Source organism: Rhinatrema bivittatum, chromosome 2 (genome assembly GCF_901001135.1).
Source record: "Rhinatrema bivittatum chromosome 2, aRhiBiv1.1, whole genome shotgun sequence".
NCBI classification, from domain to species: Eukaryota; Metazoa; Chordata; class Amphibia; order Gymnophiona; family Rhinatrematidae; genus Rhinatrema; species Rhinatrema bivittatum.
In genome coordinates this window covers 418,571,338-418,593,161 of record NC_042616.1, presented here as the reverse complement: position 1 = coordinate 418,593,161, position 21,824 = coordinate 418,571,338, and the positions used below count along the sequence as shown (strand labels likewise).

Sequence of the window (21,824 nt, the reverse complement as noted above, 5' to 3'; positions counted from 1 at the left end):
GGGGAGACCCTTGCTGAACAGGCTGTGCCAGCCTCCGTCCTTGCCCTGCGGCTCTCGCCTTGCCTCCCTCTTATTGCCTTAGTACCAGCGGGCGCCCGGCTCCCTTTGTCCTGCTTTTCCATTCATGGACATGAGGGACCGATTTAGCCCCTGGCCCCGCCGCGGCAGCCTTTCTCTCAGAAAGACCAGAGGATCAAACTAATAGATTCACAGTGCCACCCCCCCCCCCCCTTCTTCTTTTGCCTGTTTCTTCCTGCTTCTGATATTGAATGGAGGTTGAGGATGGTTCAGGTAACTAGAAACACATTCTTTAAACTCCAGACCAAATTCGGGGCTCTTCCACCCCCATCAGGGTGCTTTTAATCTTGTGGTGGAGGCTGAGGCCTCCTCGTTCTGTGCTGTCTCTGTCACAGGCCCGAGCACTGATGCCGGGGGGTGGCGAGCAGCGATGCAGGGATGTGTGTGTGTGTGTGCGCGCTAGGGAAGGTGAATAGGTTTGTATCGTGAATTATTTAGTACCTAATGCATAACTCATGGCTTCAGGGTAGTTTTACTTTTCAGGCACAAAATGCCTTCCTCGGCAGTTGTCTTGTACTTTGGTTCTGGGTTTATGTTCATATCTTCCCATGTACCGCCGCCTCGTGTTTCACTTTCTGGCATTTGGGCCCCCCCGCGTACGAGCCTTAAGTTGTTGGCGTCTGCTTCCATGCTGGTTCTCGCCCGCCGCGGGCTGCAAGCAGTTCCTTACGTTATTGCAGGTTTGGGTGTGTTGGGAGAGCTGTTTTCTGACATGGGGGGTTTGACCTGTTTTTGTGCACCGGGCCCCTCTACCCCCTTCCCTCTGCGCCGTCTTCCTGCTCTCCCACGTAAAGGCAAACGATGCAGCAGCACAGGCACTTTTCCAGCCCTGGTGAGAGATGGGCTTAACCCGATGCCACTGGCCGGCATTCTCCGAGCCACAGGCTTATCGGCCGTTCCACCTGCAAGGGTGAAATGCTGCCAACTTCTCCCCCAAATTCTGTTTTCGGGGTGGTGGTTTTCTTTCTTTGAGCTGGCGGTGTCATCCCTACTTCTTCATACTTCTGGCACGGTTGGAAGCAGGCCAGCTTTCTTGTAGTGCAGCCACTGCAGTGTGAGGGTCCCAGGCCGGGGGGTCCACGCGCCAGGGGCTCCTTCCAGGACTCTGCAGTCCTGGCCACCAGGTGTCACAGATTTGCAACGACGGGGACTTCCCTCCTCCTGCACTCATATAGGCTGTGAGCGCTTTCTCCACAGAAATCCCGGGGCCCCAGCCGACCCCCGGGGAGTGGAAGACCTGAGCCGGGGAATTAAATCCAAGTCCCCCTCACCTGCCCTGCCACCGGGCCACCTCTATTTCAGGCATTTAAAAAAAAAAAATGTTGGTACCTCATTTGTCAAAAATGTAATGGTGGAAGAGCTGTAAACTGGTGACCAGGGTGGCTGACTCGAAAGCAAGCTTGAAAACAGAAATATTTATTTTCTAATCTTTATTTTTATTTTTAAAAAATTGAAAAGTTTTTTTTTTTTTTTTTGGAAATTCCAATGTTTTAACCAAGCTTTGTCTCTGTTGGTGTCAGATGGGAGAACTGGTCGGTCTGTTTTCTAAATGAGGTAGATTTAGGCACAGGTTGGTCAAATCCTGGGTCTTCATCTTGCTTCCCCCCTCCTTGCTGCTTAGCTGAATGGGTTGAATGTGTCACTGTGTGTTTCTCCCTCTCTGCTAAATCACATACAAACCTGGAAACCCCCAAAAGTCAGATCCCCCTCCAACTCCCTGTGAGCCCACACCATCCAGCCGTTCCCATATTTAGGGACCTTCGTTTTCAGTTTAAACCGACTTTTCACCCATAAATTCCCAGATTCTTCCAATCAGTTTAAACCATTAATCAGCCTGAAATTAAGCTGAATAAAATGCTATTTCAGAGCTGCAGAGGCAGCGTATCAGGACCTCCAGCCACTGCTGAAAGCCAGTGTGGGCCAAACTGCATGCGGTGTTTCAGGTCCCACCTTCTCACCCCTCCAAGCAGCCAAAGCACCTGATGTCTGGTGCCACAAATGCATTTGATGCAGGCCCTGTCCACCAGAAGCACTTACCGCAGGCAACCTGGCCCTGCACAGAAGCAAAAGTGTGGAGAGTGAAGTCTGGAGCCACCGCCAGGAAGGATGAATGCTGTCGCAGTGGGGGAGGGAGGTTCTCGGCAGGGAAAGGGTGGGGGGAGAGAAGGGCATGCTAAGCCAGGGGATGGCGGTAGAGGTGAGGATGCGGCCGAGTGGGTGGAGAATCTGCTTAATGTTTTATGTTCCTGGCTTCTGTCCACCAAAATAAACTCCAATATTTACCTGGAAAAATGAGGAGTCCTTTTTTTTTTTTTTTCAACTGATTTTCACTTGTTTTTGTTCTTTTCATAATAAACCCTGATAAATTCTCAGGAAAAATAAACAACAATAAAAACCAAAAACAAAGGGGCAGACTTTAAAAGCCCTACACGTGCCAAGCCTATTTTGCATAGGCCCGGCGACGTGCGCATGTCCCGGGGCTTTGTGAAAGGGGCAGGGGGGCGGGACTGAGGCCTCTGGCACAGCGGCCGTGCCGGGGGATCGCATGCCGGCACTCGGCCGGCGCGCGCAACCTACGCCTGCCCAGAGGCAGGTGCAACTTCCAAAATAAAGGTTAGGGGGAGATTTAGGTAGGGGAAGGTGGGGAGGGGGCGGAGGGAATAGGGAAAGCCATCGGGGCTCCCCTAGGGCTCGGCGCGTGCAAGGTGCACAAGTGTGCGCCCCCTTGCGCGTGCTGACCCCGGATTTTATAACATGTGCGTGGCTGCACGCACATGTTATAAAATCGGGTGTAGATACTAACATCTGGCCCAAAGGTTGCTACCCATATTCTGAGGGGGAGTCGCGCTCAAACTCACAAACTGCAGTGCACACGGACATCCAGTCCAATTCAATAGGCTTCCATTCCTTATAGAACTAAGGCTGAAAACTTCAAACTAGACAACATAGATATATACTTTAGACAGAGGCTTTGTATACTTTTGTTCTAGCAAAAAGTGCCCGGCTTTGCTTGGGTAGTCTGGTCTATAGTAGCCCGTTTGTGCCAGTGCCTGTGTGTCTCTGGCTCTGTGTGTGTGCGCGCCTATATGCATGTGTCTGTGCCTGCTTGTTTGTGTGCCTGTACGTGGGAAGAGTCTATGTGTGTGCCTGCACGTCTGTGTGCATCTCTATCGATGTGTCTCTTGTGTGTGTGCCTATGTGTGGTCGCCTGTAGGTGCCGGTGCCTGTGTGTCTGCCTGCGTCTGCTTGTGTGAATATATCTGCCTATAGGAGCCTGTATTTGTGTGCGTGCCTGTGTGTGTTTGGGAGTCTTTGTATATGTGTACCTGCTGCTGTGTATATGTGTGGGAGCCTGTAGGTGCCGGTGCCTGTGTGTGTGCGTCTGTTTGTGTGTATATATCTGCCTATAGGAGCCTGTATTTGTGTGTGTGCCTGTGTGTGTTTGGGAGTCTCTGTATGGGTGTACCTGCTGCTGTGTATATGTGTGGGAGCCTGATAGGGCTTTGCAGATGGAGCAGATTGTCTTTGCAGAGTGTACCGTTATTCTGGGTGCCACCTGGTGGCCAGACCAGGCATGACAGTGTGACTGACTGATCGACACGACACAAGCCTTTTTTATATATATATATATACATTGATAGCAGTTTTGTATCTTTTTTTTTTTTTCGGAAGTTTTTTTTATAACTTACAGTTGGTACTGTTTCTTCACCCTGCAGTGATTCAGGCAACCTTAAGTCTTCTAGATCTCCTGGAAGCTTCCTAGGCTGGCTGCCACTCTTCCCAGCTTAGAGGGGATGTAAGGACACGAGTACAGATTACATGCTTTCTCGTGTCCTTGCCGATACCCCACATTTCCTCCTCTCTCCACTGCTTGCTCTTCCAGGTGAGAGAGAGCGAGCAGCGGAGAGAAGAGGTTCTGCTGCCCTTGCTGGTGTGGGGGGGAGGAAGCTTGAAAGAGAGGGACGGGGGTCCGAAAAGGCTGTTGGGCACAGGTGGAAGGAGGAACTGTCTGCTATGGGGGATGAAGAATGGGAAATGGGGGGGGGGGAGAGGATCTGGAAAGGAAGTGAGGGAAGGGAGCATTACCACTGCGAATCTATTACCAGTGCAGCTAAGGTGCCTTGTTGCAATATCCAGGCAATAAAGGTGATAAACCAATAAGCACAACAAGAGGTGCGGCTTTGATCTGTATAATCCATGTAGCCCCTTCACGGTATAACCAGGTGCTCCATTTCAGTTTTTTGGGATCCTGCTTTGTTAATACTACTGTATGCCCCTAAGCCCTTGTGAAACAGCTTGCGAAGCTCCTTGATTTATAAGACACACCCCCCTGGAAGTCTCTTCTTTAGAGATCTGCAGAAGGGCTGGGAGGAGCAACACCTCTGCATCCTAGCTCCGGGTAATCAGTGTGGAGAGTTCCCGCTTCACTCCATATTCCCAGGCTGGTTCTGATTAAGCCCCTTGGAAGGATCAATGCAGCATAACCTGAACCATCTCCTCTTTCCAGGAATCCCCTGCTGGTGTTCCCCTCAAAGTACTTGCCAGTGCTGTTTTTTTTTGTTTTTTTTAATTTTCACTGACGGGAACAGAGTGAGCTGGAGGGCACTAATGTTTAGGGTGTTTTCTGGTGTCTGGGATTTCTAAAAGGCAAGGGAGTGAAACCCCTCACCTTGTGGAGGGCGGGTCTTCAGCCAGCGCTGCTGTAACTACTCCTGAATCTCTCCAGGAGGTATGAATTCTGCATCTCCCGGTGCCACCCAGAACGGTTGTCTTTTTGGAGGGTAATGTTGGAGGCTGCCGTTGCCACGTTAAGAGTTATTTGATCAGAAGAGCATTCATTGTGATTTCTCCGGCGCAAAAAATTTTGCTCCTGTAAATGAGCAGACTCCAGTTTGGAACCACAACAGTTACCTGCAGCCCGCTTTTATCACGTGGAATCTGCAGCGTCTGCGAGAGAGAGAGAGAAAGTTGGCGGGATTCCTCGTTTAATGTAAAAGTCCAGCCTGTCCAAAAAGAGTTGTTAAAACCCCCCCCCCCCCCAAAAAAAAACCACACACTCTACTCCTCTTAACCTAAAAAGAAAGCTTAAATCATTAAACTGTATGAAGAAATATTGATAAGTGGAAAATGGTAGTTTCATACATAGCGCAAATCGGTACCATCCCGGTTACCGTGGCTTCCACCTTAATCGTTAACTGCCATCCCACCACCTCCTTTCAAACAGTTAAGTTTTATATGTATATGCTATATTATTTTTTATTAGGAATTTTTCTCACCATGCACTTTTAAAATAAACTTGGAACCGCCATCGTTAATTGCTTTCCAAAATATAAAAAAAATACTTCAGGCAATCAAGTTCATGCACTGTCCCGCTCAAAATTGTAGATCCCTACCTACCAGTCAACGTATGAACTTGATTGCCTTTTAAGTATTTTTATATTTTGGACAGGAATTAATGATGGCGGTTCCAAGTTTATTTTAAAGTGCATGGTGAGGAAAATTCCTAAAAAAAATAATTGGAATTTGTAATTGGAATTTAGTCTGCCCGCAATCAATTTTATATTTGATTGAGGCTTTGGCCTTGTATTTTGGCCTGTCATCTGACCTGAAATGGAGGGAGGTTTGTGAGTCGAGTGTGGGCAGTTTCCAAGCCAGCAGCTGGCTTTTTACAAACTAAGAAAATATGGGCACATGATCCGAGTGTATCTGGGGACAAGGCAACGGGAATGCTTTTGGGCTAAGTCAGCCAGGGTTTCTCGAACTGTGGCTGTTACCCAGTCTGTGTTTTTTTTCTGTGGCACCCAGAGCTCTATGGAGGCCAGCGAAGGTTGGGCTTTGCACCATTGTCATTTTCTTGCCAGAACTTGCAACCTCATGGGGAAAGTCTCTTGCTGTTTCTTCTTCTCTCTTTAAATACAAATGTAAGCTGCTTGTTTTTTGTTTTTTTTTAGTTTAGATTGCTGTGCGTCAGCTCTCATTGCGTTGGAAAGACAGTACAGTTTTAAATGTTACTACGTGGTGGAATATTGTGACAATTTTCTGTAAATATGAGAGAGTGGCGGCTGAATGGGCCTGGCCGCTTGGTTCTTTTTCCAGAAAGTTTGGGCTCCATTGTATTGCTTTGTTAACTCCAGTAAGTAAGGATTGGATAATGGCATTGACTGCCTTTTTGGTTGCTCTTCTTTGTTGTTTTGTTTTATACTTAATAAAAAGATGTTTTTTATTTTATTTTTTTTGAATGCGTAAACAACCAATTTACACCTTACCTGTTCTACTCCATTATTTTACAGACCTCTATCATATCTCCCCTCGGCCTATCTCTGTTCCAGGCTGAAGAGTCCTAACCTCTTTCACCTTTCTTCATAGGGGAATCGTTCCATCCGCTTTATCATTTTGGTTGCCCTTCCCTGTACCTTTTCTGATTCTGCTACATCTTTTTTGAGATGTGGTGACCAGAACTGCACACACTTACTTAAGACAATGTCTCATCATGAAGAGATACAGAGGCATTAGGAATTATTAGGAAAGGAATGAGAATAAAACAGAGAATGTCATAGCATTTTATTTGCTTTTTTGGTCTACCGCTTCAAACTGAGTAAAGGATTTCAAAATATTGTCTCCGAAGATGCCCAAATCCTTTTCCTGGGTGGTAACTCCTAATATGGAACCTAACGTCATACAATGTGGGTCCCTACGTGCATCACTTTGCACTTGTCCACATTAAATTTCATCTGCCATTTGGATGCCCAATCTTCCAGTCTTGCAAGGACCTCCTATAATGTATCACAATCCACTTGTGATTTAACAACTTGGAATAATTTTTTGTCGTTTGAAAATTTGATCACCTCACTAGCTGACCTTTTTCCAGATCATTTATAAATATGTTAAAAAGCACCGGTCCCAGTACAGATCCCTCAGGCATGCCACTATTTACTTTTTTTTCACTGAGAAAACTGACCATTTAGCACTACTCTCCATTTTCTATCTTTTAACCAGTCACATTCCACAATAAGACACTGCCCCCTGTCCTGAGACTTTTTAATTTTCTCAGAGCTTTGTGAAATGCCTTCTGAAAATCCAGATTTACTGTATCCACTGGCTCGCTATTAGTCACATGTTTATTAACCCCTTCAGAAAAATGTAGCAGATTAGCGAGGCAAGACTGGTGAGGGAAATCCAAAGCGACTGTGTCCTATTAAACCATGTTTATCTATATGTTCTGTAACTTTGTTTTTTAGAATAGTTTCTATGATTTTTCCCTGCAATGACATCAGGCTCACCAGTGTATATTTTCCTAGATCACCCTGGAGTCCTTTTATAGATTGGCGTCACATTGGCCACCTTCCAATCTTCTGGTACAATAGATTTTAATGATAGTTTCATTTTTAAGTTCTTTCAGAACTCTGGGAATGTTATACCATTTGGTTCAGGTGATTTACTACTCTTTAGTTTGTCAGTTTGCCTTATTACACTTCTAGGTTCACTGTGATTTATTTCAGTTGCTCAAATCATTGCCATTAAATACCATGTCTGACATGGGTATCTCCCCAACATCCTCCTCATACACTGAAGCAAAGAACTAATTTAGTTTGTGGCCTTGTCTTCCCCAAGTGCCCCATTAACCCTTCAATCATTTAATGAGCCAACCAATTCCATCACAGGCTTCTTGCTTCATATGTATTTGAAAAAGTTTTTTTTAATGAGTTTTTGCTTCTATGGTAAGCTTCTTTTCAAATTCTCTTTGCCTGATCAAAGTTTTGCATCTAATTAATGGGGCCTACTTTTCAGATGCAAAACCAATAAGTTAATAGATGGCATAATTGTATGCATATATTAATCGAATTTGTAGATTCCCTTCCAAAAATACCTCTGTCAGATCCTTGCAGACCCCCTGATACGTTCTAAAAGCTTGTGGATCAATGCAAAACCAAAAAGTTCCTAGCTAGCATAACTGCACGCATTTATTCGTGGAATACATTCATCACCCAGATATACCCCTATGACGATCATAGATCTCCTGATAACGTCCTGAAAATTTAGTGTGCATCATATACAAAAGCAAAAGGAAGTTAGAGGTTGATAATTACACACATGTATTCTTGCAATACTTAGATTTTTGTCAGAATCCTCATGTCCCCCTTGACGTGCTGAAAATTTGGCGTGGATCAGATAAATTTGTTTTCTATTAGGTAGTGTAATTGCAGACAAGTTACTCATCAGTCTGTTTGCTTGCGTATTTGCGGAATACGTGGATCCCTGAAACAGTACCTCCTCGTGATCCTCATGGGCCCATCCTGACACATCTTGAAATTTTGGTGAAATAAAAAAGTCTACATTAGGTGGCATAGTCCTCTACATTAGGTGGCATAGTCCTCTTCTCCACAAACGCGGTGTCTGGCTCCGGCGATCCTCCTCTTCAACGCGGCAGTCGGCTCGTGGGAAGGCCTGCGCGATCGGCGCCTCAGACCCACCGGGGTAAGGCCTAGAAATCCCTCTTGCCCTCGCTGGGTCTGAGCCCGACCACGCTGCCGATAGCGCCGCCCTGCCGCCGCCCCGATCAGACAAGGCCCGCCCTCCTACCTCCTACCTCAGCGGCTCAGCAGCCAATAGAGAAGGGAACAGAGGCCCTTTAAATTCTGCATCCAGCTCCGGTGAATCCTCTTCTCCACAAACGCGGTGTCTGGCTCCGGCGATCCTCCTCTTCAACGCGGCAGTCGGCTCGTGGGAAGGCCTGCGCGATCGGCGCCTCAGACCCACCGGGGTAAGGCCTAGAAATCCCTCTTGCCCTCGCTGGGTCCGAGCCCGACCACGCTGCCGATAGCGCCGCCCTGCCGCCGCCCCGATCAGACAAGGCCCGCCCTCCTACCTCCTACCTCAGCGGCTCAGCAGCCAATAGAGAAGGGAACAGAGGCCCTTTAAATTCTGCATCCAGCTCCGGTGAATCCTCTTCTCCACAAACGCGGTGTCTGGCTCCGGCGATCCTCCTCTTCAACGCGGCAGTCGGCTCGTGGGAAGGCCTGCGCGATCGGCGCCTCAGACCCACCGGGGTAAGGCCTAGAAATCCCTCTTGCCCTCGCTGGGTCCGAGCCCGACCACGCTGCCGATAGCGCCGCCCCGCCGCCGCCCCGATCAGACAAGGCCCGCCCTCCTACCTCCTACCTCAGCGGCTCAGCAGCCAATAGAGAAGGGAACAGAGGCCCTTTAAATTCTGCATCCAGCTCCGGTGAATCCTCTTCTCCACAAACGCGGTGTCTGGCTCCGGCGATCCTCCTCTTCAAACGCGGCAGTCGGCTCGTGGGAAGGCCTGCGCGATCGGCGCCTCAGACCCACCGGGGTAAGGCCTAGAAATCCCTCTTGCCCTCGCTGGGTCCGAGCCCGACCACGCTGCCGATAGCGCCGCCCTGCCGCCGCCCCGATCAGACAAGGCCCGCCCTCCTACCTCCTACCTCAGCGGCTCAGCAGCCAATAGAGAAGGGAACAGAGGCCCTTTAAATTCTGCATCCAGCTCCGGCGCCGCGCACCGAGCGTCGCGCGTCGAAGGAGCGCGACAAAGGGGCCTGCCCCTTTGAGCGCCCCTTCGAGCAGCCCCGCAAAACGCTCCCAGGTGCTCACCTCAAGTCAACTTCTTCAATACCCTTCACAAGAATGTGAGAACCATATCCTGGACAGCCCCCTCGGCATCGCTGCCCAGCAGCAGGTAAAGGACATAGTAGTAGTATTCAGTAGGAAGCGCCTTACTCTGTAAAGTAAAACCCCTTCGTTTACAGTGCAAGAGGGTTCTGACGCCATATGCCAGCCGTCACTCTTACTGGGAATTAAAACCATTGGTGCTTCCTACTTTGTGATTCACCTTTATTCCCGCCCTGTCCCTGCCTGTTCAACTACTGGAATTGATGATAGCAGTGCATTTGATCTGATTTGATATCTACTGTATTTGATAATTCGCTGTGTCTTTATAACCACTATTATAGTATTGATAATTACCGTGTACCTCTCTACCACCGTACTCTGTCTTTTACTGTGCACCTACGTATCCTCCCTTCCCACTCCCTCTATACATTGGATCTCTCTATCAAACATTACCAATCCCCTTTGAGCAGCCCCGTAGTTCAGCACCCTAATACGCTCCCAGGTCCTCACCTCAAGTCAACTCTTTCTTCTCCCTCAGTGCATTCTATAACCTGACTGATAAGATCCCCCTCATATTATCACCTTTACCCAATTCCACTTACATACTACTTTCTAATATCCCACTCTTACAATATGCATCAACACCGGATCACCATTCTCAAATACAACAAATGTAGGCCCAACTTTCCCCTATACCCACGACACCACTCACACCTAAGAACCATTCTCCCTTCCATGATCTCCCCCCCTCTCACCCAAATCATTGGCCTTACTGCTCTCTCTCTTGTTCTCCTCAATGCCCAGTCACTTAACAAAAAAACCCCCCTGCTCAGTGACCTACTCATAGACCAAAATCCAGATATCTGTGCCATAACTGAGTCCTGGCTAAAGGACTCTGATACAGTTCTCTTAAATCAGCTCCCATCCGATACATATGACATCTTTTCCATCCCCAGGCCAAAAAAGAAAGGAGGTGGTTTACTTTTAACCATAAAGAAAAAATTCAACATGATACTCCACCCCATCCCTCCCCCCCCAAAAATTGAAATAGGACTCTTCAAATCCCCATCTTTACAAATCTGCCTTGTCTATGCCCCCCCAGGAATCTTACATAGCAATCCGTCACTCCTCATAGAATACATCGCAAAAAACATCTCCATTGACACCCCAGCAATCATTCTAGGTGATTTCAATTTGCATGTCGATAGCTCCCCCCGGACCCCATCATGTGATGCCATACTCGATTCACTAAATGCCCTAGGTTACAAGCAATCCATTGATTTCCCTACTCACAAGGCAGGCCACACCCTCGATCTTCTCTTCACTAACGCCCTCATTCAAACCGACCCTCCCTCCAACACACCCATCCCCTGGTCAGATCATCACCTCATCAATGCATCCCTCTCAATCAAGATACCCACATGTCACAATAACACAAATAAAACTATCCACTACAGAAAAAACTGTACCAGAGATGACCTTATCGCAGCAGTCTCAAACAACCTTGATCTCCTAGACCTCTCAAATGCTGACACCGCACTTGCCTCTTGGTACGACATCACCAATAATATAGCCAATTCTACGTGCCCCCTACAAGCCAAACTCATCTGCTCACAAAACAACAACAAAAAGAAACCTTGGTACTCCCAAGAACTAAAAAATCTCAAACAACACCTTCGAAAATCTGAAAAGATCTGGCGCAATGATCCTTCACATAAACACCAGGCACAATTTAAATCCTCATTACATCTGTATAGAGAAAAACTTAACACAACGAAACAAGATTTCTTTGCTAACAAGATACACCAATTCCAATACAATCCTAAAGTGTTATACGAGTACGTTAATTCCCTTACCAAGTCAGCAGCAGCCGACATCCCTGATGATGTAGCTAAATCCAAATGTGAAGAACTTGCCACTTTTTTCCAAACCAAAATAGACAAACTGTTATCCAAATTCACCATTGCACCTTCCATTCCCATCAAACAATCTGAACCCGACCTCAACCAAATAAGGACCAGTGACAATACTAAAACTCTCTCCTCTCTTGACCGCACTTCTACACTTGAAATAGAAATTCTTATTAAAAAAGCCAAACCCTCCACCCACCCATCTGATACCATTCCTACTAAACATCTTCTCTCAATACCTAACCTTATTGCTAAACCCTTAACAAATATCATCAACCTGTCCATTAATTCCGGACAGGTACCTGCCCCCCTCAAACAGGCAATCGTCAAGCCTATTCTAAAAAAACCCAAACTAGACCCCGCTGATCTAGCTAATTACCGCCCCATTTCCAATTTACCTTTCATTTCTAAACTCCTTGAAAAAACTGTCAATAAACAACTCACAGAATACCTCGAGGATAACCACATTCTTGCCCCTGCCCAATACGGTTTTCGGAAATTACACAGCACGGAGACTCTGCTACTCTCCTTGTCAGATCATATTCTCAAAGGATTCGAGAAAGGTCAATCTTATATCCTTGCCTTTCTTGATATCTCTTCTGCATTCGATACCATCAGCCACTCCATTCTCCTACAGCGATTAACTGAAATTGGCATCACAGGGGTTGCCCTCAATTGGTTCAACTCCTATCTTAGTAATAGAAATTTCAAAATTCAGCTAGGAAATCATGTATCTAAGGCCATCCCCCTCAAACAGGGTGTCCCACAAGGCTCATCACTCTCCTCAACCCTTTTCAATATCTACATCCTTCCCCTCTGTTACCTCCTTTCAAGTCTCAATCTCCCTCATTATATCTATGCTGACGATGTTCAGTTGCTCATCCCCATCACTGACTCTCTCTCAAAAACTATGGATATCTGGAAGGACACCCTCCAATCCATAAACAATCTCCTATCTTCCATACACTTAGCTCTTAATACATCTAAAACTGAAATCATGCTAATCTCACCACAAAACCAACTGAACTCCTACGCTATATCACATCTCCCATTTGCCCAACAAGTCCGTGATCTGGGAATCACTCTCGATGGTCACTTCACGCTGAAGAAATTCATCAGTAATATACTAAAGGATGGTTTCTTTAAACTTCACACTCTTAAGAAACTTAAACCCCTACTTCATCCCCCAGACTTCCGTACTGTTCTATAAACAATTATTTTTGCTAAAACCGACTACTGTAATTCCCTCCTCCTCGGCTTACCGAATAACGCTATCCACCCCATCCAAATATTGCAAAACACAACAGCCCGGATTTTGACCAACTCACACAGACATGACCATATCACCCCAGTCCTGAAAGATCTGCATTGGCTTCCTATAGCTTCCCGCATACAATATAAGGCTCTCTCTCTCGTTCATAAGGCCTTATACAATCCTGAAATGAATTGGTTTAATGACACATTCCGATTTCACCAATCTAATAAACCCACTAGACACAATCATCTCGCTACCATGCTCACCATGTCGCCCAAATTCTACAAACTTACCTCCACTAGAACACGTGCTATATCAATCGCTGGGCCAACCCTCTGGAACACAATGCCAGTCGAACTACGACAAGAAGAATGCCTAAAAACCTTCAAACGAAAGCTTAAGACCTGGCTCTTCTCTAAAGCATACACGTAATTTGTTCCTCGCTCTCATCTATGTTCCCCTCAAGACCTCGCTTTCTCTTAAAAAAAAAAATAAAAAAATAAAAATAAATAAATATATATATATATATATTTACACCTTACTTCCCCCCTCTCACTATAGTGTCACCCTTACCCCCTCCTATCCCTTCTTCCCCCCTTCCCCTCTCTTCCCTCTCACCCCTTTTTTTCACAAATGATATATTTTGTTATTCCCTATCATTGTACATCTTGTAAATACTTACGACCCTTGCTTACAATAATTTAAGAATTAACTTAATACTTAATTCTCCTTCACATTCCCCCCCCCCCTCTCATTTACTCTCTTGTTAATATGTTATATTTATTTTATGTTCATCTCTATATTTCCCCCTCCTTTTAATCACCCCCATGTTATTATGTTATATTTGTTTTATGTTAAACTTGTTCGATGTAAAGCGCCACCCCAGGCACTAGTTTATGTTACGCTGTGAACCGATGTGATATCACTGATGAATGTCGGTATATAAAAACGTTAAATAAATAAATAAATAAATAATAAATAAACATAGTAGCATGCTCATGACTGTGAAATATGTGGATAAAAAAATATACAGTATCCTATCAGAATCCCCATGTCCTTCCTGACGTCCTGAAAATTTTAGAGTGGCGTGGAAAGAAAGCCAAAATATTGGATGGCATAATTGCACCAGTGTGTGTGTGGAATACATGGGTCACCCCAAAAATACCCGATATGATTCTTGTGGACCCACTGACATGTTGTCATATAAATTTCAGGTGGATCAGATGCAGAACGGATGCAAACCAAAAAGGTGGTTAGGGGACAACAGCTGTATGTGTGTGTCTTGATGGATCCAGTAAAATATACCCATGTTGGACTCCTCATGGTCACCCCTCAGATGCCTTGAAAATTGGATGTTAAGAGGACACCGAATGAGAAAGTGTTTAGTGGGGAGACAAGTTGTCCAGACAGACACAGAGGGTGATAACTTACAGCAGCAGAGATAATGTGATGACGATTATTTGCCCAGTTCTGACTCTCAGATGTTAAGAGTGTTGATGTTCTCGTTCACTTCCTTCCTCTCTCTCCTTGGCAGCCATGTTTTTGTTTCATTTTGACTGTTATGATTGGCTGTGCTCTAATTATTACTTGCTTTCTATTGGTGTATTTGCTACTGTCTAATTTGCAGTTATTATATTTTGCTATATAAACATGTTTTTCTTTTCTAAACCAGGTGAAGGTTGATAAATTTGGCTGAACTAGATAGCTTGCAGCTGTGTTTATACTGTGGTGTGTAGCCTTGTCTGAAGTTAGCGTAAGGCCTCATTATTTTTATATATAGCTTCTAAGATAATAAGGAGGTACATTCCAGCTACACCCTTCTGATAGGAATATTTGTTAGAGTTGATTAGCTACCAGCTTTTATCTATTTTTGTGTTTAAAAAAAAAAAAAGAAATACAGGCCTTCCATACCGCTTGTGAGACTTTGTCGCAGGATTTTCGTGCAGCAGTTAGAACCTGAGAATTGCTCTTGCTCTCTGCAGAGGATTCTGGGAGTTTCAGGAGTGCCCGACGGGAGAAAGGGTTGGGGGAGCTGAGAAAGTGGTGATAGATGGAAGAGGCTGGAAAAGAGACCAGAGGAAAGGAAAATAGGGCTGCGATCATCTCTCACTTAAAAGGGAGAAAAGGTGAGAAAACAGGAATAGATATGAGGGCTGAAAAGGGAGTGAAAATGGTGAAGAGTTGGCTGAGAAGTAGGAGTGATGGAGAAGGGGGAAATGGAAGATTGAATGGCAATGGGAGCAAGGAGAGGAGACAGAAGAAAAATCAAAGAGGAAAAGATGGTGATGAGAAAAAAGTTAAATAGAAGCAGAGAAGAGAAAGCTGGAGAGAAGTGACATGAAGATGTAAACTTAAACTTGTCTAGAATGGGTAGATGTGAGTCGGTTATGTACTCTTTCGGATAATAGAAGAACTAGGAGGCACTCCATGAAGTTAGCATGTGGCACATTTAAAACTAATCGGAGAAAATTCTTTTTCACTCAACACACAATTAAGCTCTGGAATTTTTTGGCAGAGGATGTGGTTAGTGCAGTTAGTATAGCTGTGTTTAAAAAAGGATTGGATAAGTTCTTGGAGGAGAAGTCCATTAACTGCTATTAATCAAGTTGACTTAGGGAATAGCCACTAGAGATGTGATTCGGCCGAACCTTTTGGTTCGGCCTTCGTTATCGGCCCGCCACGAGAAATTTCATTTTCCCGCGGTTCGGGCCTATTTTTTTCGGCTGCCCTGAAAACCCAAACCCACCCCAACCCTTCAAATTCAATTAACGACAAACCCCCCCCCCCCCAAACTTGCTGAAAGTCCCTGGTGGTCCAGCGGGGGTCCCAGGAGCGATTTCCCATGCTCAGGCCGTTGGCTGCCAGTAATAAAAATGGCACCGGTGGCCCTTTGCTCTTACCATGAGATAGGGGCTATCAGTGCCATTGGTCAGCCTCTGTCACAAGGTAGGAGCAATGGATGGCCGGCACCATCTTAAAAAATGGCGAGGGCCATATATTGCTCCTACCATGTGACAGGGGCCGACCAATGGCACTGATAGCCCCTGACACATGGTAAGGGCAAAGAGCCACCGGCGTCATTTTGATTATTGGTAGCTGATGGCCCGAGAGGGAGAGATCGCTCCCGGGACCCCGCTGGACCACTAGGGACTTTCGGCAAGTCTTTGGGGGGGGGGGGGGTCGGGCAAGTCTTGGGGTGTCGGGAGGGTGGGGGTTTGCAATTAATTAAATTTGAAGGGTTGGTGTGGGTTTGGGGTTTTTTTTTTTTAATATGCCCTTTCTCCCCCCCCAAAAAAACAGTAAGAAAACCACACGAAATTTCATGGGTTTTCCTATCATTTTGTCAGCCCCTCGAAATGCAACGAAATAGGAAATATCGTCTTTATTTCCTATTTTGTTGCAAACGAATGCATATCCCTAATAGACACTGCTATTACTAGCAACAGTAACATGAAATAGACTTAGTTTTTGGGTACTTGCCAGGTTCTTTTGGCCTGGATTGGCCACTGTTGGAAACAGGATGCTGGGCTTGATGGACCCTTGGTCTGACCCAGTATGGCAATTTCTTATGTTATTAATTTTAAATGCTTTTACTAAGAATTCACCTATGAAGTTTTAGTTGATTTGATTTTATTGTTCTTTTATTTGACTTTATTATTTTAGTTTCTATCTAGTTTGGTTAGATGTGTTATATTTATTATCTTTGCCTTTTGAAGCATATTGACTCTGTCATTTTAATAATGTATCTCAATGTGTTTTTTTTTGTCTTGTGAGCTGCTGTGGTAGCAGAGGCATATAAATGCAAATAAATAAATACCAGAGCAGAAGGGTCAGGGAGACAAATGGCAGGAAGTCAAAGATGGAGAAAGGAGGAGGAAAAGTCATTGCGAAAGAAACAGAGAAAGATGCAGGCTGAGAACAACTGGCTGCAAAAGATAGACAGGAGAAACATTTTTAATTTAAGTACTGTATTATGCGACTGTTTTGTGCCTTATTTTATTTACATAATGTAAGCTATATATATTTATATGTACATTTTTCAGTCTTGTGTGCTCTGTCTCCTGCACCAACTGGCAGGGAGGTTTGCAGGGGTTATCATGCTTTTTTCCCTCTGTGCCCACTTGCTAATCTCCCTGAGGTCAGCAGGACGCGCTGTCTGAGGATCACATGCTAAGATGGCGGCTGTCCTCTGCTCCTCCATCCCTGCCCATGTAGTGGGCACCCATCACCTCCACGGTAAGCCTTTCACCTTGACTTAACGCCATCTTCTGCCAGCAAAACTCCTTGCTAGAAATCCTCCACTGCTGCAAACAGCGATAGAGGTTTCTGTTTTTGCTTATTTTTTTCCCGCAGAGAGCAAAGAGCGTACATAATTATGAAATAGATTAGGCTGAAGGAAGGTCCAAGCCCCATTACATCCAGCCTTCTGCAGCTCTCTGTGGGCAAGATCTGTTGAGTGCTTTTTTCCATTGACACAAAATGTAGAAAACCCTTTAGTTTCTCTGGCTCTTAATGTGTGTAGTCTGTGCAAGACAAAATGAAAACTAATTATTTTCTGACACCAAATAATGGTGATTGGCACTTTTCTCTATAGACTGTTGATATACTTATCGCCCCCAATATCCCTGTCCTAAAATCAGTGCTCCATTTTCTTTGTTTGGCTCCCCTCTTCTTTTCATGTCCTGTATGCGCGATTCAGTATTCAAATTAGGCCCGCGGTAAAAAAGAGGCGCTAGGGACAGTAGCGCGTTCCTAGCGCCTCTTTTTGAACAGGAGCGGCGGCTGTCAGCGGGTTTGACAGCCGATGCTCAATTTTGCCGGCGTCTGTTCTCGAGCCCGCTGACAGCCACGGGTTCGGAAACTGGACACCGGCAAAATTGAGCGTCCGGTTTTCAAGCCGCGGGCTGACTTCAAATTTTTTTTATTTTTTTTTAACTTTTTGTAACTTTCGGGACCTCCAACTTAATATCGCCATGATATTAAGTCGGAGGGTGCACAGAAAAGCAGTCTTTACTGCTTTTCTGTGCGCTTTCCCGGTGCCTGGAGAAATTAGCACCTACCTTTTGGGTAGGTGCTAATTTCTGAAAGTAAAATGTGCGGCTTGGCTGCACATTTTACTTTCTGTATCGTGCGGGAATACCTAATAGGGCCATCAACATGCATTTGCATGTTGTGGGCGCTATTAGGTTCGGGAGGGTTGGACGCGCGTTTTCAACCCCTTACTGAATAAGGGGTAACGCTAGCGCGTCAAACGCGCGTCCAATTGCGGGTTAACAGTGCGCTCCACCGGAGTGTACTGTATTGTATTGACCTGTCAGTGCCCTCTCCCCACCTGCAGTTATGCAGCTAGGAGCTGCCTATTCCAGCATTTGCGCAGGGAGGTGCTTTTAGGAACAATTCGCCCCTCTCCTATCTCCTAACCTGTGTTCTAAGCTAGGGCCATCTAGTGAAGCTCCCAAGGACTCTGCATTTCAAAAGATTTAGTATCATTCATGTGCCTAATTCCTTTGGCAAAAGGTTCTCTAGCTTTTCCCCTCTTCCAGCAGAGTTTCTCCGGAGTTTTACAGGAACTTCCCTTGGTTTTGCTTGTCTGTTACCAATATTGTAGAAGTAGGCGGAAAGGAGTGATGGGACCTCGAGGGTCGTATTTAACTACTGAGTGAATGATTTACTGCACCTCAAGTCTCAGCCTATTTGGCTTAGATCCAACATAAGAGCTGATCCGTGAGCTGGGGATGGTCCCTCCTTGGTCCTGGCCAGAGATTGTGAACCTGTGTAATATTGGGGGAGGAAGGGGCAGAGTTTCATGCCCTGCCACCCTGACTGCACAGGGGTCACGGTGATGTAACAACCATTGCTACAGCAGGAAGATTAAAATCACAGACAAAAAATGTACAATAAAATGGTACTTGTAACAATTAGAATAATAAAACTGCTGTACAGTTAAGGCTAAAGTTATAGTGCACCAAAACTAGATTGGAAAAATGAACAAAATATGAGTTTGTACCGACAGATGAAATACCAAGGAGTAAATTACAAGAGTGGAGATTGATAAATGGTGGTTGTTGGTTCCATTCAGGGATATTCCCTATAGTGGTCCAGGGTTCTTAACCTGGGGGGCGGTGGAACAGCAGGGGTCATGGAAAGGGACACCAAGTATTTGGTTTGATGTAGCTGTAATGGCAGTACGTTGTGCTACAGTCTCATTTTACCAGCTTTAGGTAGGAGGCAGAGACTGAAAATGTTACAGAGAAGGCGAAGCGGGGAGAGAGTGGAGCAGCCTGAAAAGTCTGGGAAGCTCTTCCGTAGTCTGCGTGCTTTATCGGTATAGAAGGTAAATGAAACCACTGGCACAAACAGTATTCCAATAAATACACCTCCCTAGGCTCGTTGGCCATGCGTCTTTGTTTGGATTAGATTGTGAGCTCCAAAGGAGCAGGGATTGTCGTCTGCTGTGCGTATCTAGGACGCTCTCCAAGCTCTCTTGGAGCTCTGTCCAGGCTCTTAACAGCGATCGCATCTGCTTCAGGTGGCAGGAGGGGAGGGAAGGCTTCAGCAGCGAGGGCTGAGCTTGAAGAACTGCGCCGGGCCCTCGGGAGGTTTCCCAGCGTCCTGGCGCATTCGTCCAACCCAGTTTGCAACCAGCACGGAATATGCGCATGCAACGTTAGAAGAGTCATCTTAAAACATCTTCTTTCAGGGGTGGAGGGGGGGTAGAGGGGTGCGTCTCATAACGAGCTTGCTGGGAAAACGGATGCCGCGCAGTGAGGCTCCCAGAAAACCTTCCCCGCCACACTTTTCCAGTTTTACGGCGTTGTCGTCATTATATATAATTTCTGCTCTGCGTGAGAAGATTGCTGCGGTACAGCTCATGGATAAATTCATACAGACAATTTCAGCTGAAAGTGTCCACATGGACTTGGAGAAACCTGAAAGAGAGCGCTAAATCCACAGTGATCAAGATGGTGTCAGAGCAGGAAAGAAATATTCTGGCGGCCTCAGAGGAAGTAGCTAAAGAGGTATTGAGGTTTGCGGTGGCAGCACTTGAAGATAAGCTTTCAAAACTTCAATCATCCAGCCAAAAGAAGCATTTGAATCAAATGCAGCTAGGCAGCCTGAGCCCAGTGGGTTGGATTTTGGTTCTGGAAGATATCTCAGAAACATTATTTGCACGGTTAGGCAGAATGCAAGACTCCAAGAAAAATTTAAGATCAAGACAACCGAGGCCCAAGGAATAACATTCGGGTTATAGGCCTGCCAGAATTAGTTAAGAGAATGAATGCAATTCTTTGAAACCTGAATGTCTGAAAAATTTGAATAAAAGTCAGAGGAGTCCCCATAAAGATCGAGAGAGCACAGAGGCTGGGTCTATTTCAGGAGAACAGCAGCAAACCAGGACTAGCTGTAGCGAGAACATTACATTTTGCAGATGAATGGAGAATAAGGACTGCATATAAATAGCCCAGAGACTATTTGTGTACAATGGCGCCGAGCTACTGCTGTTTCAGGAGTTCTCGCGGAAAGCCACAGAGAGCAGAGGAGCAATGACCCCCCCCCCGGTCCTGTTCAGAGCTATGTAAGCGTGGAATTAAAGTTTGTCTTGCAATTCCCAGCAAACAGCGCTTTCCTTTTAAGAGGAAGTGTTTCTTGTTTGAATCGAAATAAACTAATTTGTTCTGGATGGCCTGCAGGAGAAATGAGAAGACGTCCTAAAAGCGTCATTGCATAAGACTGAATAAAATTTCAGCACCATACAAACTATTTTTTTTGACCCAGCAGTTTCTTCCTCCTTTTATACTTATAGCGTGGTTGGAATCTGAGCTGGGATTTGGCACTGCGAGCTTTCATTTCTAATTACCTTGGGATTTCCTCCCCCCCCTCCCCCCATTTTGTATCTACTCCTGTAAGGGGTTTTAGTCTTACGTGGTTTATTTGACATTTAAATCAGATAAAATAAGATCCAAGTTCATGCAGAGAGCAGAATGCCTGCACCACTCCTGAGGTGGATAATTTTTATTGTGGCAGCATAAAATACAGGATGGTTTTATATAGGATAGGTATTGTTTTACGTGTTTGATTTAACAGAGTAAATCACTCTTGCCACAAAGGTTATGAAAAAGACCTTCTGTCTAGCTCAAAGTTAACTTGCCCTTCTCAAAACCATTGCAAATTGTTACCCAGCTTAAAGTAGTAACTTAGCCAGCTACCTTTACACTGATCAGGAGGGAATGAAGATGTCTCGAGGACAGTCTCAGGCTCTCTTCTTCTCCCTGCTGCAGTCTGTTCGTCCTTCTGGAGCCAGATGGACCTCTGGTGGGCGAACGACAGGTTAACACCAGTGTCTCGGGGCAGCAGACCCGGAGTTTACAGAAGGTTCTGTAAGTTGTGCAGGCAGGGAACAGAAGTGAAGATGACTTGGCTTGCCAAGGCTTAGGCAAGAATGAGATCAGCAAATACTCCAAAGTCAATGGAGCAGGGCTGGGTTGAGCAGAGGCCAGTCTTAAAGTTTGCTTAAGCTTTGTGAAAAGTCTCAGAGATAAAGTTGCGTGAAATGTGTGGTATGGTGTGAAGTCCCAAATTCTGTATGTCCAAGATCTTTTCTCTCCTCAGGATTTCATACTTATGCATAGGATCTAAAAGTTGATCTTGACTGGATGTTACCACAATCCACTGGCATAAGATTAGTGGGCTTCTGATATGACTTTTCTTAGCTGATATGTATATGCATATTCTCACGGAAATGCTGCCGTGAGTCAGAAGACATCTGTGAACAATAATGTGCCTCGTAATTAGATATAAAGTTTGTCAAGGCCACAAACTCAGCAAGTTTGTGTCCAGTGGTACCAGCTAAATTGTAAGGTGAAGATGTATTGCTCGATATGATGAACGATAGCAGCAGCTTCTCCTCAGTGTAGTTCTCACAGGCATTCACATTAAAACTGTAGGAGCCA

General features: G+C 45.5%; 1 long non-coding RNA gene across 1 annotated transcript in view; it reads right to left on the bottom strand.

Moving 5' to 3' along the window:
• LOC115084842 overlaps nt 1-21,296 on the bottom strand; it is a 51,649-nt gene extending 30,353 nt beyond the window's left edge. The window contains exon 1 of the long non-coding RNA XR_003854657.1: nt 21,081-21,296. This is a non-coding gene — a long non-coding RNA (uncharacterized LOC115084842). The remainder of the gene's footprint in view (nt 1-21,080) is intronic.
• Between the last annotated feature and the right edge of the window lie 528 nt (nt 21,297-21,824).